This window comes from Lathyrus oleraceus, chromosome 3 (genome assembly GCF_024323335.1).
Source record: "Lathyrus oleraceus cultivar Zhongwan6 chromosome 3, CAAS_Psat_ZW6_1.0, whole genome shotgun sequence".
NCBI lineage: Eukaryota > Viridiplantae > Streptophyta > Magnoliopsida > Fabales > Fabaceae > Lathyrus > Lathyrus oleraceus.
Genome location: NC_066581.1, coordinates 380,200,386 through 380,216,088, shown reverse-complemented (window position 1 = coordinate 380,216,088; position 15,703 = coordinate 380,200,386). Strand labels below are relative to the sequence as shown.

General features: G+C 38.2%; 1 non-coding gene across 1 annotated transcript; it reads right to left on the bottom strand.

Annotated features, from left to right (window-relative positions):
• Positions 1 to 8,601: 8,601 nt before the first annotated feature.
• LOC127133464 (small nucleolar RNA R71) lies at positions 8,602 to 8,708 on the bottom strand. The gene has a single exon (XR_007807435.1). It is a non-coding gene; the product is annotated as a small nucleolar RNA R71 (small nucleolar RNA).
• Positions 8,709 to 15,703: the final 6,995 nt, after the last annotated feature.

Sequence of the window (15,703 nt, the reverse complement as noted above, 5' to 3'; positions counted from 1 at the left end):
CAAAATTGAGGCCATATTCGTGCTCCTGAGCATTTTTTCTTCAAATTAGTGTATTCATTTTTCATTTTCCATTGAGTTGAGCTTGGACCAGACCGGTGGTGCACGCCGGAGAAGATGACCGGAGCTAGGGCTTCGATGGTGCGCTGGAATAATCTAGGCCATCTGATTCGGTTCTCTCGTTTTAATCTCATCCATCCAATTTGATTACCACGCATGGACACAGTTGATTGAGGCATTGGTGGAAGCGCGCGCTTGGCCATCAGATCTGCCACCTCAATTAATGAGGGAGATCTGATGGCCCTTGGTTTTTTTTATTTATATTTTATTTTCTGATTTTTCATTTAATCCTTTTATTTTAATTAATTCATATCAATTTCATTTTTAATCCAAAAAATATGGGACTTTCACCAAAAAATTCAAATAATTTCCTATTTCATTTTCTGAATTAAAATTATTTTTTGGATTAATTTTGATATTTTTCATGATTTAATTGGTTTTGTGCATATTTTTAATTGTTTAAAAATACTTTTGGCTTTCAAAAAATAATGATATTTTTTGTTTAAGGTCCTTTGACCTTGTTTGACCTAGGATAAATCTCTTGGCCATTTATTTGGTGTTTTGAAGAGGTTTTAGGTTTTTGACCAAACATAATTCAATTTAAATGCATTTTTATTTGATTTTTAACTGTTTAATTGTGTAGAAATTATGTTGAGCCATTTTTATTGACTTGTGATGTTTGACTGTGTGTTTGGGCCTTGGTCAAGGTTGATTTAACTTTTGTTGGATTAAAATCATTGGATTTAGGGGATTGATAAAATATACATTTCATCTCCCAAAATGAATGGATGATTTTAATTTGATAAAAGTCCTCCCATGACCAATTTGTGTTGATCTCGTCTCCCCTCCCTCGTCATCTTCAATCACATTCTATCTCATCCCTTTTATTAACCAATGAAGTCTAAATATCCTAAGGCTAATTGGTTCATCAATAACTTTGTGTTAGATGAACCAATACAAGTATGAATGAGATTAGGTCCATCCTTTGATCATTTTCTTTTTGTGTGTGGTATATTTTAGGAGTGTGGTTCATTATACCATATCTCTAACATGCATTAACACCAAAACTTTATTGCCCGACCTCAAATAGTTGTGACTTCTACATAAGTCCAATGGCGATTGCTTAACATAGCGCTAAATTTTGACCCAAAGGCATAGCATTCTAGTAAGTGAGATTGTAAGTCTCCCCCCTTTCATGGTATTGTGTGGAAACTTGGCCTTTTTTCCTTCATTTGGAAGATGTCTTGGTTCAAGGATCCATGCTTGTGAATAGAGGGTTGAGTGTTCTCCAAAGAATGACTTAATCAATTGAAAAGCAAAACATAACTAACATCTAATCAACTAACATTTGATTAACTTTTATTAATCTTGCTTTTTATTTTTAAGTCATTTACTTTATGCAATTTAAGTTCAAGCCATTTACCATTTCATTTGTCATTTACATATCATTTAACTTGTTTATGTTTATGCCATTTTTCACTTTGCTCACTTGAGCCATATATTGTGATTGTATATATTTGTTTGTGTATCTTGTTTGTGTTTGTGGTCTTAGGACCTTAAAATACTTAATAAACAACAAAAACCCTAAAAAATGTTTGTTTGGACTGTTGGATTTGATCTGAGCTTTGGACTTAGAATTAGGCAATATTCCCTATGCAAAAGGACTTGGCCAATGCCAACATTTCTGAAACCAAGTTATTGTGAGTTGAGCTTCCATCTGATGCAAGTATGGGGATCCACATGAATTTATCTGCTACATGGTCTTGATGCAAATGTTACTTTGAACCTTTGTCTAATGCCTTATTCTAAGCCAATCAAGGAGTAGTTCATATGATACATGGAAATATTAAGAAGAAGATTGTGAAGTTGCTTGCTTGGATGTGGCTATCTTTATTTGATGCCTTGCTCTTCATCTTGCTACTTGTTTATTGATATTGCTTGATTCTAAAGTCCAAAGGAAAAGTGGGTTTCTATATGACATTCTTGTCTATTAGATTGCATCCCATTGGTCAGATCTTTCCAAGTCTTAACTTTTAAGTTTTTGCTTAGGATTAGTCTCTTCATCTCCTCCCACTCTCTTAAATTTCAAATATCTCCCCCCTTTTTTTCAAGAAACTTTCTTTCCTTGTGATATCTAAACTTAGACTTTATTGCAAATTATAAACATTGGCCTTATGCCATTGCATTTTAAAACTTTTTTCTTAAATTAGACTTGTAAATGAATCTAACCATATTGACCTAAAAATTTCAAAAGACAAAAAGAACTAACACTCATTCAAACTCTTTTAGGCCCTTTGTGCCTCTCTTTTTTTAAATTTAAATTTTGTTAAAAGCAATTTACTCACTTTGAAATTGATACCACGAACTACAGGTTTTGATCCCTCATTTTTATGTTGGTACGTAGGCACAAGGCTGAAGGTCTTGTCAAACACAAAAGTATAATCAATGAATTCTTTTCTCATCCTCACACTTTATTTATTTCAAATATATTTTATACCAAAAACACATACACACATAAAATAGGGCTCCCTAGGAGTACCTAGGACACTTTGGGTACTAACACCTTCCCTCTGTGTAACCAACCCCCTTACCTGTAATCTCTGGCGTTTTATTAGTTTTGATTTGAAAACTTCTTATCTTTGGGTTTTGTTCGTCCTTTTCCCTTTTCCTTTGGAGAAAATAAAAGTGTGGTGGCGACTCTGGTTTTATCGACGTTAAGTTTGTCCATAGCTTAATGCTCATGAATTTACCGCTATAGAAATTAAGTGGCGACTCTGCTGGGGAGTAGTCTCCAGTGGGTTTAGCCTACTTTTTTATGTGTATATAATTGTATATTTGATGTTTGTATACTTGTTTGTGTGATATAATTTTCTTGTTATGCTTGGTGAACTCTGAGTGGTGAGATAAGTTCAAACCCAAACTTGAGTGCAATTAAGATAGGAGGATGGTATAGTCATGTTCGACTTGTATGGAGTAGTCCTTAACAAGTTGGCTTGAGACCCATCTACTCAGTGGAAACCCTTTTGGAGCTATTGATGTCACACAAGTTATTTGTGGTTAAACATTACTTTCTCTGATTTGCGGTCTGAGAAGCTGAGGACCTTAGAACATTTAACCCCACTTGGCCCATTTAGGACGCAGTGCAAAGACTATTCAGGTGTAGACTTGATAACAGTTGTTACACAAAACTACACTCAGACGAGTTTCTCTTAAGAATATTATGGATTGATGAGTCAGTCATCCTACCCTATAATATCTGATAGATGGAATTAATACTCTGGCAACTTTTTTAGAACATGATTTACAGGTTTTTATCCTTAGTACACTCCTTTGGGATGGTTCTTAACCTGACTCCATGCTCGTGACTCACAACAAACCCTTGATTCTTGGTTGATCCAATCAAGTCTTGTCAATATCAATGGAACTTGGGTGTTGATAAGGTGAAAACCATAATCCACCAAAATGGAAGATTGATCTTGACAATGAATCGATTCATCCCTTGACCTTTTCTTGTTTGCCTTGTGTGTGATCCCTTATTTGTGATTGTTGCATTCATGCATTCATATGCATCATAACATTCATCACACGAAAAATAACTTCAAGGAACTGAGGTTTTATTTACAAATATTTTCAGACCATGGATTATGGACGAAGGAACACTAAGAAGTACAGTTTCAGATGTCCCGACTTGGAAGAGTTAAAGAAGCTATCATCCTTTGTATTAGATCCCTTGGACTTCAAGCAACGTCATGGGAAGATTTTATCTGTGTTATCCGCTGATGTAGTTGAATGACTCTTGAGTGTTTTGGTTTAGTTTTATGACCCTCTCTACCGTTGCTTCACTTTTCCCGATTATCAGCTTATGCCTACGTTAGAGGAGTATGCCCATCTCTTAGGAATACTTGTTTCTGACAAGGTGCCTTTTAGTGGATTGGAGGAGATTCCCAGAACTCGTATTATAGTTGAAGCTCTTCATCTGAAAAAGTATGAGATTGAGGCTTATTGGGTGAAGAAAGGAGGAATGTTTGGGTTGACTTTTTAGTTTCTCATTGGGAAAGCTATTGTCTTTGCTCAAGCCGATAGTGTGGATGCTTTTGAAGCCATCTTTGTGTTTCTCGTCTATGGTTTGGTTTTGTTCCCTAACATTGAAGGTTTTGTTGATGTTAATGCCATTAGAATCTTCTTGATTAGGAATCACGTGCCAACTCTGTTGGGTGACGTGTACTTTTCTTTGCATTTGAGGAATTATAAAGGTGGTGGGACTATTGTGTGTTGTGTTCCTCTTCTGTAAAAGTGGTTTATTTCACACTTGCCTCAGACACCTGCTTTTGTGGAGAACAAACAATGTCTACGGTGGTCTCAGAGACTTATGGCTCTCACTAAAGATGATATTATTTGGTATGATTCTATGATGAGTAGCTTGGATACTATTGTCAATTGTGGCGAATTCTCTAATGTGCCTCTTATTGGTACACAAGGAGGAATCAACTACAACCCTTATTTGGCTCGTCCTCAACTTGGGTTCCCCTTGAGAGGAAAACCTAATAAGACTCAGTTAGAAGGTCTTTTCTATCAAGAGGGTAAAGATCCCCAACTTTTGAAGCAAAAAATGATACATGCTTAGCATAATGTGCATAGGAAAGGAAGATCCGAGCTTGGTCCGTGAAACTGTGTATCTTTAGAAGCTTACACTACTTGGGTGAAGAAGAGAGATTTGGAATTGAAGATGACGTATGTGTGTGAAAGACCTATGTCTATGGTTGTGGTTGAGCCATCAACTCTCCCTAACCAAGATGTAGAGGAGTTGGAAGACGCACTCGCCAACATGAAGCAAGAGAAGGATATGCGGGAAGAGCGGTTCCTTGCTTTGAGCCAAAAGCATGAGGAGTTGCAGCTTGAATCTAAGGACAAAGATGCACTTATTGAACTTCTTGAAGACCGAGCAGTAAAGAGACAGAGAGAGCCAAAGGGTCCATCTTCCTCTAGTATGCCTCAGCCTTCCGGGGCTTGGAAGAAGATTGTTGATCAGCTTGTCCTCGGGAAGGCTCGGATGAAGACTTCTTTTGAGTCCGAGATCTGACACATCCGAAGGAAGTACGCGCCAGCGGCCAGATCATCTGACACTGTTGTTAGGGGATCCTTAGGATGATTAGTCTCCTTTTCTCTTGAATTTGTATTTTGGTTTCTGAAAGTGTACTCAGTGTAATACTTCCAAATTTTATGAATAAAAGATATTTTTATGGACAATCAAATTGTTATTATCGTTATTATATATTTGCAAATAAAATAGTATGTTCCTCGAAAATAAAATCAATCAAAAACATTGCATTTCATGCATCATCTGCATAAACGGGCTTTCTTCCCCCAGATGTCTTATCGGTTATTCTTTTATGCTTCAGCCAAGCTGACTCACCGATACAACACTCGCGCCAATCAACCGAGAATCATGGAGCACTTAGAGCAAGAAAACCGAGAACTGAAGGATGAGATTGCTCGTCTAACTGTTATGATGGAGTCTGTTCTAGTTGCCCATCATTTGTCTTCTCCAACTCCATCAACTTCCTCCTCAAAGGACCGTCATCTCAGAGGTTGCTACCTCAACTGTCCCTGTTGCTACTACTCAATCCGGTCCAACTATGCCTGCTGGATTTCCTTGGGGAATACCATCGAAATTTATTCCTGAAGGGTTTGCACCCATATTTGCTTCTATGCCGGCATCTAGCCCGGCCATGTCTGTGCCGCCTCTAGTTGTTCATACCTTGCCTCGTGTTGAGGATACCATCTATCATTCTGAGTCGTCTGAGGGCCCTGATGTTTATGAGAATATGGATAAGATGAAGGATCAGTTCCTTGAGCTGCGTAAGGAATTGAAGACATTGAGAGGAAAAGATTTGTTCGGTAAAAGTGTTGTTGAACTCTGCTTGGTACCCAACGTTAAGATCCCGATGAAGTTCAAAGTCCCTGACTTTGAAAAGTATAAGGGAAATACTTGTCCACTTAGCCACCTTGTTATGTATGCCAGGAAAATATCAACTCAAACTGATAATGATCAGCTATTGATTCACTACTTCGAAGACAGTCTGACTGGTGCCGCTTTGAGATGGTACATGGGGATAGACAGTGCAAGTATTCTCACATTCAATGATTTGGGTGAAGAATTTGTGAAGCAGTATAAGTACAATGTGGACATGGCGCCTGATAGAGACCAACTGAGGTCTATGTCTCAAAAGGACAAAGAGACATTCAAAGAGTATGCCCAGAGGTGGAGAGAGCTTTCCACTCAAATTAATCCTCCGTTAGAAGAGAAAGAGATGACGAAGATTTTCCTTAAGACATTGAATTCGTTTTATTACGAACGCATGATTGCCAGTGCCCCCAGTGAATTTACTGAGATGGTAAACATGGGGATGAGATTAGAGGAAGGAGTCTGATAACACAAAAACGTATCGTATAGTTGGCTTCATATGCATTGCTTTTTACTTGATTAACGCTTATTATTATGCAGTATTTTATGTTTATTACAGGTATTTATCGAATGAAAGGTGTACAAGCAAGCTAAGTGGAAAATAGCAAAAGGAAAGAAAAAGAGAAGAAACTGGAGAAAAATAGAGAGTATGGGGCCCACCATACCAAATGGGCATATGGCTCCCATCACTTGGATGTGTGGCGCCCGCCACATGACCTAAAGGGAGTGGTGGCGCCCACCACAAAGCAAGGAAGTGGTGGCGCCCATCCCTCAAAAGGTGGCGCTCGCCACGGAGATCAAACTAGGGTTGTGAAAACTGCCACAACCCGGTCTTCCCTACTTTCTCTCTATAATTTTGGCCACAATTCCACTCACCTTTTCGCTACAATCTAGGGAAGTGGGAAATATATAAAGGAGGGTCGTTTCTCCTTTGAAGACACACTTTTTTAAGTCAGATTTTTTTTGGTTGGTTTTCTTAGGGAATTTTCTTACTTTGTAAAAGAAATAGATTCTCCACATCGGGGACTATTGCAACTTATTGTTTACGCATTTGAATTCGATTGTAACATTGTACGCGATAGCCAAAGCTTGCCAACATTATTTAATTTAAAGAATCAGGATTCCGTTCAAGTTCTCAATTTATATTCCAGGTTTTGTTTTAATTACCATTTTATTTATTTATGCCTTATTGTATGTTTGATTTCCTGAATACCATGTCTGTTACCGGATCCATGTCCGGCTAAACCCCTAGGTATTGGTATGTAAAGACCGTCGAAACGACGGGATTCATAAATAATTGGTATTGGCTTTTATAAAACTTATTTTTTCGGTTTTAGTTTCTTATTTCAGTCAAAACTGTTTTTCGTACGAGAGTACAAAACAAACAAAGGTTACGATCAACAAGAACGAGAGTTTGAGATTTTAACCAGATGGATGAAACTAGGCATTAATCCTAAACACAGCGAGAGCGCTTTAGGATTAATTAGACTTTATTCATATTCAAAAATTACTTTTAAATTCAAAATGAGACCGCGAGAGCCAAGCATTTTGGTTTAAGAGTATTGTCAAAGTCAATAAAACGAGAGTGTGAGACTAAGTCCTTTTTATAAATAATTTCTACTGAAGAATATTTTGACCAATAAGATTACACCAACTATCTATCGAATCCCCGAAGTTTGATGCGTTACATACCGATATCCCTTTATCAAATATCTTTATTAATCTTCTATTTATGTTATAGTTATTTCTCTTCATCCCTCCAATCTTAGAACGATCATCAGCCTTAGATTTACATAGTAATATTAGATAACGATACGTTCGATTATTAGTCCTTGTGGGTTCGATATTCTTTAAAACTACGTGATACGACTGCGCACTTGCAGTCATGATTCCCATAAACTTACTAAGTCACAATCAAGTTTTTGGCGCTGTTCTCGGGGACTAATTTAGTCGATATCGTAACTCCAGCGTTGCCCAGTATAGACTAAGGCAAACAAATCTATTTCCCTTTCTATTTTGTCGAGTGTATGCCAAATACTCGCTCTTAAGGCGAGAAATTAAAGCTACCGTTCGACGAACCTGAGCGTTATCTAAGATTAGAACGCCGGATACGAGACTTGATACAAGAACATCGTATCAAGCTACATCTTCCCGATCCTAATATACCTATTCCTGAACCAGTTATTCGACCAGAGATGACCAAAGGACTGCAAAACCGTCCTCTTAAGTACTATACAATCCCTTCGCAAGATGAACCACATAACAACATCGCTTCCCCTGCCATCGAGGCCAATAATTTAGAGCTAAAACCTTCGTTGTTGTCAGCCGTACAACAAAACCAATTTTCAGGTAGTCCCACGGAGGACCCGAACCTACATTTGTCAGTGTTTTTGCAATACGTAGACACAGTGAAAGAAAATGGTGTCATCTATGAAGCTATAAGACTACGTCTTTTCCCATTCTCATTAAGAGATAGAGCTAGAGCTTGGCTCCAGCCTCTACCATCCAACTCTGTCACTACGTGGAACGAGTTGAAGAAATTTTTCGTAGCACAATATTTCCCACCTAGTAAGAAGGCTATGCTAAGAGCCCAAATAAACGAGTTTAAACAAAAAGATAATGAATCACTTTTTGAAGCTTGGGAGAGATACAAAGACATGATGATGCTTTGTCCACATCACGGTCTAGAAGAATGGTTGATCATCCATACATTTTACAACGGTCTCTTGTACAACACAAGATTGACAGTAGACGCCTCCGCAGGTGGCACACTGATGGATAAACCCTACAATGAGGCCTGTCAACTTATCGAAAGTATGGCCCAGAATCATTACCGATGGGGAAGCGAAAGAACCTCCATAGAGAAACCTCCAACGAAAGGCGGTATGTATGAATTAAGCAGTCTTGACCATGTGAATGCCAAGGTAGACGCTCTTACTCAAAAGATAGACAAGTTGACCATAACACCCGCAGCCACCATGGCTGCCACAACACCAAACTGCGAGATATATGGAGTTCTAGGGCATGCTGCCCCAGAATGTCAACTCTTGACAGGAACCTCCACAGACCAGGTAAACTATGCTCAAGGAAACCCTTACTCAAACACCTATAACCCAGGTTGGAAGAATCATCATAACTTTTCATACAAAAACAATAATGCATTGTATGCACCTAACCAAGCACCTGCTGTACCAACAGGATATCATAAAGCTGCCACAAATACTCAAAATGCTCCTAGGAAGTCAAACCTAGAAATAATGATGGAAAACTTCATAGCTACCCAAGCCCAAACAATTAAGGATTTCCTAAATCAAAACATACACACTAGTGAGGAAATCAAGCAGTTAGCAAACAAGGTAGACGCATTAGCCACCCATAACAAAATGTTGGAAACACAAATCTCGCAAGTGGCTCAACAACAAGCACCTATTGCTGCTCCTGCAGGCACATTTCCTGGACAGCCGCAACCAAACCCAAAAGGTCATGTGAATGCTATTATACTACGAAGTGGGACAGAACTAGACGGACCGACCGACCCTAGAATTCAAAACCCATCCATGCACCAAGACCCTGGTGAGGTAACTGAGAAGGAAGACGATCAAGAGGAAGATAAAAACAAAGAGGTCGTAGAGAAAGAAGAACCTTATGTGCCTCCACCACCGTATAAACCCCCAATCCCTTATCCTCAAAGACTTGTTAAATCCGAAAGTGTTGGGCAATTTAAAAAGTTCGTAGAGCTTCTAAAACAATTGAATATCACAATACCCTTTTCAGAAGTCATCACTTAAATGCCCTCATATGCTAAGTTTCTCAAAGAAATCTTATCTAATAAGAAGATGATAGAGGATAACGAAACTGTTACACTTACTGCTGAGTGTAGCGCCATAATACAAAACAATATGCCTCTTAAGCTAAAAGACCCAGGAAGTTTCACCATACTCTCTATAATCGGAAAGTTTGTCATAGACAAAGCACTATGCGACTTAGGAGCCAGTATTAGCTTAATGCCCTTGTCCATATGCGAAACGCTCAGAATGGGAAAATTAAGACCTACGAGGATGTTCATACAACTTGCATATCGTTCTATTAAATTTCCCGTAGGTATGTTAGAAAATATTTCGGTAAGCATAGGACAATTCTATATTCCTACTGATTTTATAATTATGGATATAAAAGAGGATTCCAACATCCCTATCATATTAGGAAGACCATTCCTAGCTACTGCCGGAGCCATTATAGATGTTAGGAAAGGCAAGCTAACCTTTGAAGTTGGTGAGGAAAAAGTCGAATTCATTTTGACGTAATTCTTAAAGGCACCAGCTATAGACGATACTTGTTGTCTACTAGATGTCATCAACGAATGTATAAGAGAAATGGAGAATGAACAAACATCATACTCCAAAATACTGAAAATTCCAAGGCTTCCTACTTTTGAATATGAAAATTGAAGTGAGGAATACCAAGATGAAAGCCTAAGTGAATGCCTAGCACTAACGCCCGATCATATGCCTTGCCCAAAGAAACCAGCCCTAGAACTTAAGACGCTACCCAAAAATATAAGGTATGAATTCCTAGACACTGAACTCGAGCGACCTGTAATAGTCAATGCAGACTTAGTGTAGATAGAAATCGAAAAGCTCCTACATGTTTTAAGAAAATATCCAACTGCTTTAGGCTATAATATCTCAGATCTAAAAGGAATAAGCTCTTCCATATGCATGCATCACATAATTCTAGAGGAAGACAGTAAGACCTCTAGAGAACATCAAAGAAGGATAAATCCCATTCTGAGTGATGTAGTAAATAAAGAAGTGCAAAAGCTGTTAGAAGCAGGTATTATCTACCCAATATCTGATAGTCAATGGGTCAGTCCAGTACATGTCGTACCGAAAAAGGGAGGCGTCACAGTTGTTAATAACGAAAAAGGCGAATCTATAACATAAAGAGTGGTTACTGGAAGTAGAATATGCATTTATTATAGAAAATTAAACAAAGCCATTCGGAAGGATCATTTTCCTTTACCGTTTATCGATCAAATGCTTGAACGATTGGCTAAGCATTCTCACTTCTGCTACTTAGACGGTTATTCGGGATTTTTCCAAATTCCTTTTCATCCTGACGACCAAGAGAAAACGACCTTCACATGTCCCTATGGTACACTCGCCTACCGATGAATATTGTTCAGACTGTGTAACGCTCCCGCAACATTCCAAAGATGCATGATGTCAATTTTTGCTGATTTTATAGATGACATCATGGAAGTCTTCGTGGACGATTTCTCTGTATGCAGACAGAGCTTTGAAGGATGTTTATCGAATCTTGAAATGGTACCTAAAAGATGCGTAAAAGTGAACCTCGTGTTAAACTAGGAAAAATGCCATTTCATGGTCTAACAAGGGATCGTACTCGGACACATAGTATCCGATAAGGGGATTGAAGTAGACAAAGTTAAAATAGAAGTTATAGAAAACCTTCAGCCTCCGAAAACCGTAAGAGAAATACGAAGCTTCTTAGGACACGCTGGTTTCTACCGCCGATTCATTAAAAATTCTCGAAAATCACCAAACCACTGACTGGCTTATTGATGAAAGATGCCGAATTCATCTTTGATGACAAATGCCTAGCGGCGTTTGAACAACTGAAAACAACTCTTATTACCGCACCTATCGTGCGACCGCCCGATTGGAGATTACCCTTTGAAATCATGTGTGACACTAGTGATTATGCTGTAGGCGCAGTCTTAGGACAAAGAAGGGAAGAGAAACTTCATGCAATATACTATGCAAGTAGAACCCTAGACCATGCACAGATGAACTACGTCACCACAGAAAAGGAACTTTTAGCCGTAGTGTTCGCTCTGGATAAATTTCATTCCTACCTAGTAGGAGCAAAGATAATTATCTATACCGATCATGCTGCAATTAGGTACATGTTAAATAAAAAGGATGCCAAACCAAGACTCCTAAGGTGGATCTTACTATTACAAGAGGTTAACCTAGAAATCAAGGAAAAGAGGGGCACTGAAAATGTCGTGGCCGATCACTTGTCAAGAATGGAAGGTCTTGAACCTGAACGAGTGCCTATAAACGATGATTTCCCTTACGAAAGACTCATAGCCCAACTGGAAAGCAATACATCTAAATATGCATTAACCCATAAGGATACCAAAACAAATGAGGTAGTGGAAGCAATTTACACTAAAACCACACTACCATGGTACGCTGATTTCTCAACTACTTAGCAACTGGGGTGCTTCCACCAGACATGACTTACCAACAAAAGAAAAAATTCTTCCACGATCTTAAACATTACTATTGGGATGAGCCTCTGCTTTTCAAGAGAGGCGCCGATGGCATTTTCCGTCGATGTGTCCCCGAAGATGAGGTAGAAAACGTAATCTCCCACTGTCATTCTGCTCCCTATGGAGGACATGCAAGCACCTCGAAGACTTGCGCTAAGATCTTGCAAGCCGACCTCTTTTGGCCCACTCTGTTGAAAGATGTGCACATCGCGATCATCAATTGCGACCGGTGTCAACACACTGGCAACATATCTAGACGCGACGAAATGCCACTTAAAGGCATTTTGGAAGTAGAAGTTTTCGATGTTTGGGGAATCAATTTTATGGGACCATTCCCATCTTATTTTGGTAACAAGTATATCCTTGTTGCGGTCGATTTCGTATCAAAATGGATTGAGTCCACAGCCTCTCCAATAAATGGCACACGAGTGGTAATTAGACTCTTTAAGCGTATAATCTTCCCTAGATTCGACGTGTCGAGACTTGTCATCAATGATGGTGGCTCCCATTTCATTTCAAGGATTTTTGAAAAGTTATTACTGAAATATGGAGTCCGGCACTGCGTAGCAACACCCCCATCATCCACAAATGAGTGGGCAAGTGAAGGTCTCGAACCAAGAAATCAAATAAATCTTAGAAAAGACGGTTGCCACCTCTAGGAAAGATTGGTCCTCAAAATTACACAAAGCTCTATGGGCATATAGGATAGCTTATAAGACCCCAATAGGAACCACACCTTTTAAGCTAGTTTATGGAAAATCATGTCATCTGCTGGTAGAATTAGAACATAAAGCATATTAGGCCATTAAGACCCTTAATCTCAATTATATTGTCGTAGGCAAAAAAAGAATATCAGATATCCATGAACTAGAAGAACTTAGACTAGATGCATATGAGAATGCCCGGATCTATAAAGAAAGAACTAAGAAATGACATGACAATCGCATATCAAGGAAAGATTTTAAGGAAGGTGACAAATACTTCTGTTTAACTCCCGCCTCAGAATCTTTCCCGGAAATTACCAACGTCTTTCCAAATGGAGCGATAGAGATAAAGGGAAAAACGAGCAAACCATTTACAGTAAATGGCCAACATTTGAAACATTACCACAATATTGACAACAATGATTTCATCGCGAATCTAATGCTTGCAGAGATGCCCGCTCATTCACAAGAATAACATCTATTCTATTTCTATCGAGCTTATGACAATAAACACAGCGCTTGGTGGGAGATAACCCACACTCTATTTTTAAATTTTAATTCAATTATCTAAATTTCTGATTATTACTACTGCTTATTTTTCATTCTTTCTTTCTTTCTTATTTTTATAAAGTCAATCAGTATCTTTCTTTATTATTGACCATTACTAACTTAATACTGTTATCTACTTGATTTTATCTAGCTACTGACCATCAAAATGCAACAAGTAGATTTCATGGATATAGTCTTCAGAGGCAGAGCTCAAAGGATACATTTTGAGGCTCTAGCTCAGAGAGAAATGGCACTAACCTTATACCCAGATGGACGCACTATGACCAAATTAGGTATAAGAGACAGTGTTATGTTCCTAATTAACCAACTAGGCTGGGACACCTTTGCTATCAAAAGAAAATTTAGTTCCTACAGTAGGTTGACTTTAGAATTCCTAAGCTCCCTAGTTTACCTGCCAAACCATGGTATGGGATTTAACAAAGGCCTCATCATCTTTAGGTTGTTCGATAATGACCACCGCTACACCCATAGAGAAATAGTTGAACTCCTAGGATACCCTAATGGTCTTGATACCTTTACCGTTATCCAGGAAGACAGACATATAGACCTTGAATTAGATCACTTTTAGGGTAGCATCACAGAAAACGACCATGCTATAGTGGGGTATTCGTTACCTTTAGATTTATTAACTAAATCAAAAGTAAATCATACAATTTGAGTCGCCACCGCACTTCTATTTATCCAAAGGAAAGGTTAGAAAGTGAAAAAAAACCGAGAAGTTTTATCAAATCAAAAACTAATAAAAATGTCAGAGATCTGGGTAAGGGGGTTGGTTATGCAATGGGAAGGTTTTAGGCATCCAAAACATCCTTAGTACTCTAAGGGAGCCCTTTTCCCAGTGTTGTAAGGTAGGTTGGTATTTGTGAAAAATATTTGTGCAAACATGATTGGGGAGATGAGAGAAGAATATACAAGTTATTTACAAATTTTATGTTTGAATGGACAAACCCATTGCCTACGTACCATCTTAAAAAAAAGATTAGGAACAAAACCTCGTAGTTCGGGGGTAAAAATCTCAAAAGAAATTGGTGAATTGATTGGTCAAAAGCCTTAAGGTCTTTTGTTATCAAAGGGAGAAAACCCAACCTAAAACCACAAGTCCACCATTTGAGGAGAGCTTCAACATGCTAGTGAGGGGTTAACCCTATAATAAGCATGGAAGTCTTATAGTCCATCGCTAAGGATATAGGTGAGTATTATATCAACCTCTAGGATAACTCAAACCTAATAGCTAATATTTATGAAAAAGCTTTGGCAAAAGTGGCCATTGAAACCACAAAAACAATTGAGTGAGTTGTATTTACAAATGAAATGTATTCACAAAATAAGGTCAAAGTTGACTTGAGATTCAATTCAAAATAAGTGTTATGAAAAGAGTCTGAAAAATTAAAAGCGTAGTCCTTAGGTTTCTAATTTTTGAAAACAATGTTAATGTTTGCACAAAGGTTTGGCTTGGGTTATAGTGGAGAGAAGAAGAGAAGGGCTAGGTCCTAAACATGCAAAGAGGAGGGAAGAAAAATAAAACCACATTGGAGTTCCCTTCTTGAGATCATAAAGATGATCCAAGTTGCTCCCATCCTTTGGAATTAGCAAGCAATAAGCAAATAACTCAAGCAATCAAGCAAACAATCAATTAAGCTCCTAGGAATCTTCCAATTGGCTTTTGTATCTCTCACTTTGGAAGCTCATGACAATGGTTCTTCTACTTGGCTCAAGTTTAGGATCCCTAGCACAGAAGAACACACAAATCAAAAAGTTCCACAATGCAATAGAAAGAATAATTTAAAGTGTAAGTTTAGAATTAGGGTCCTTTCGATTTATCTTTCAAGATTAAGCATTCTAAAGGCATGAGGCCTGGTTGTTCTTCAACATATATAGCATTCTAAAGGCATGAGGCCTAGTTATTCTTCAACATATATAGCATTCTAAAGGCATGAGGTCTAGTTGCTCTTCAAACTCCATTAGCATAGGTAAGGTCCTAAGTCTAAGTCCTTTTTCCATTTGCATTGGGTTCACACAAACAAAAACACAACAAGCACAAGACAAAAGTATATACATAATAATATGCTCAAGTGAGCAAAAGGCAAATTGCATTAACATAAACAT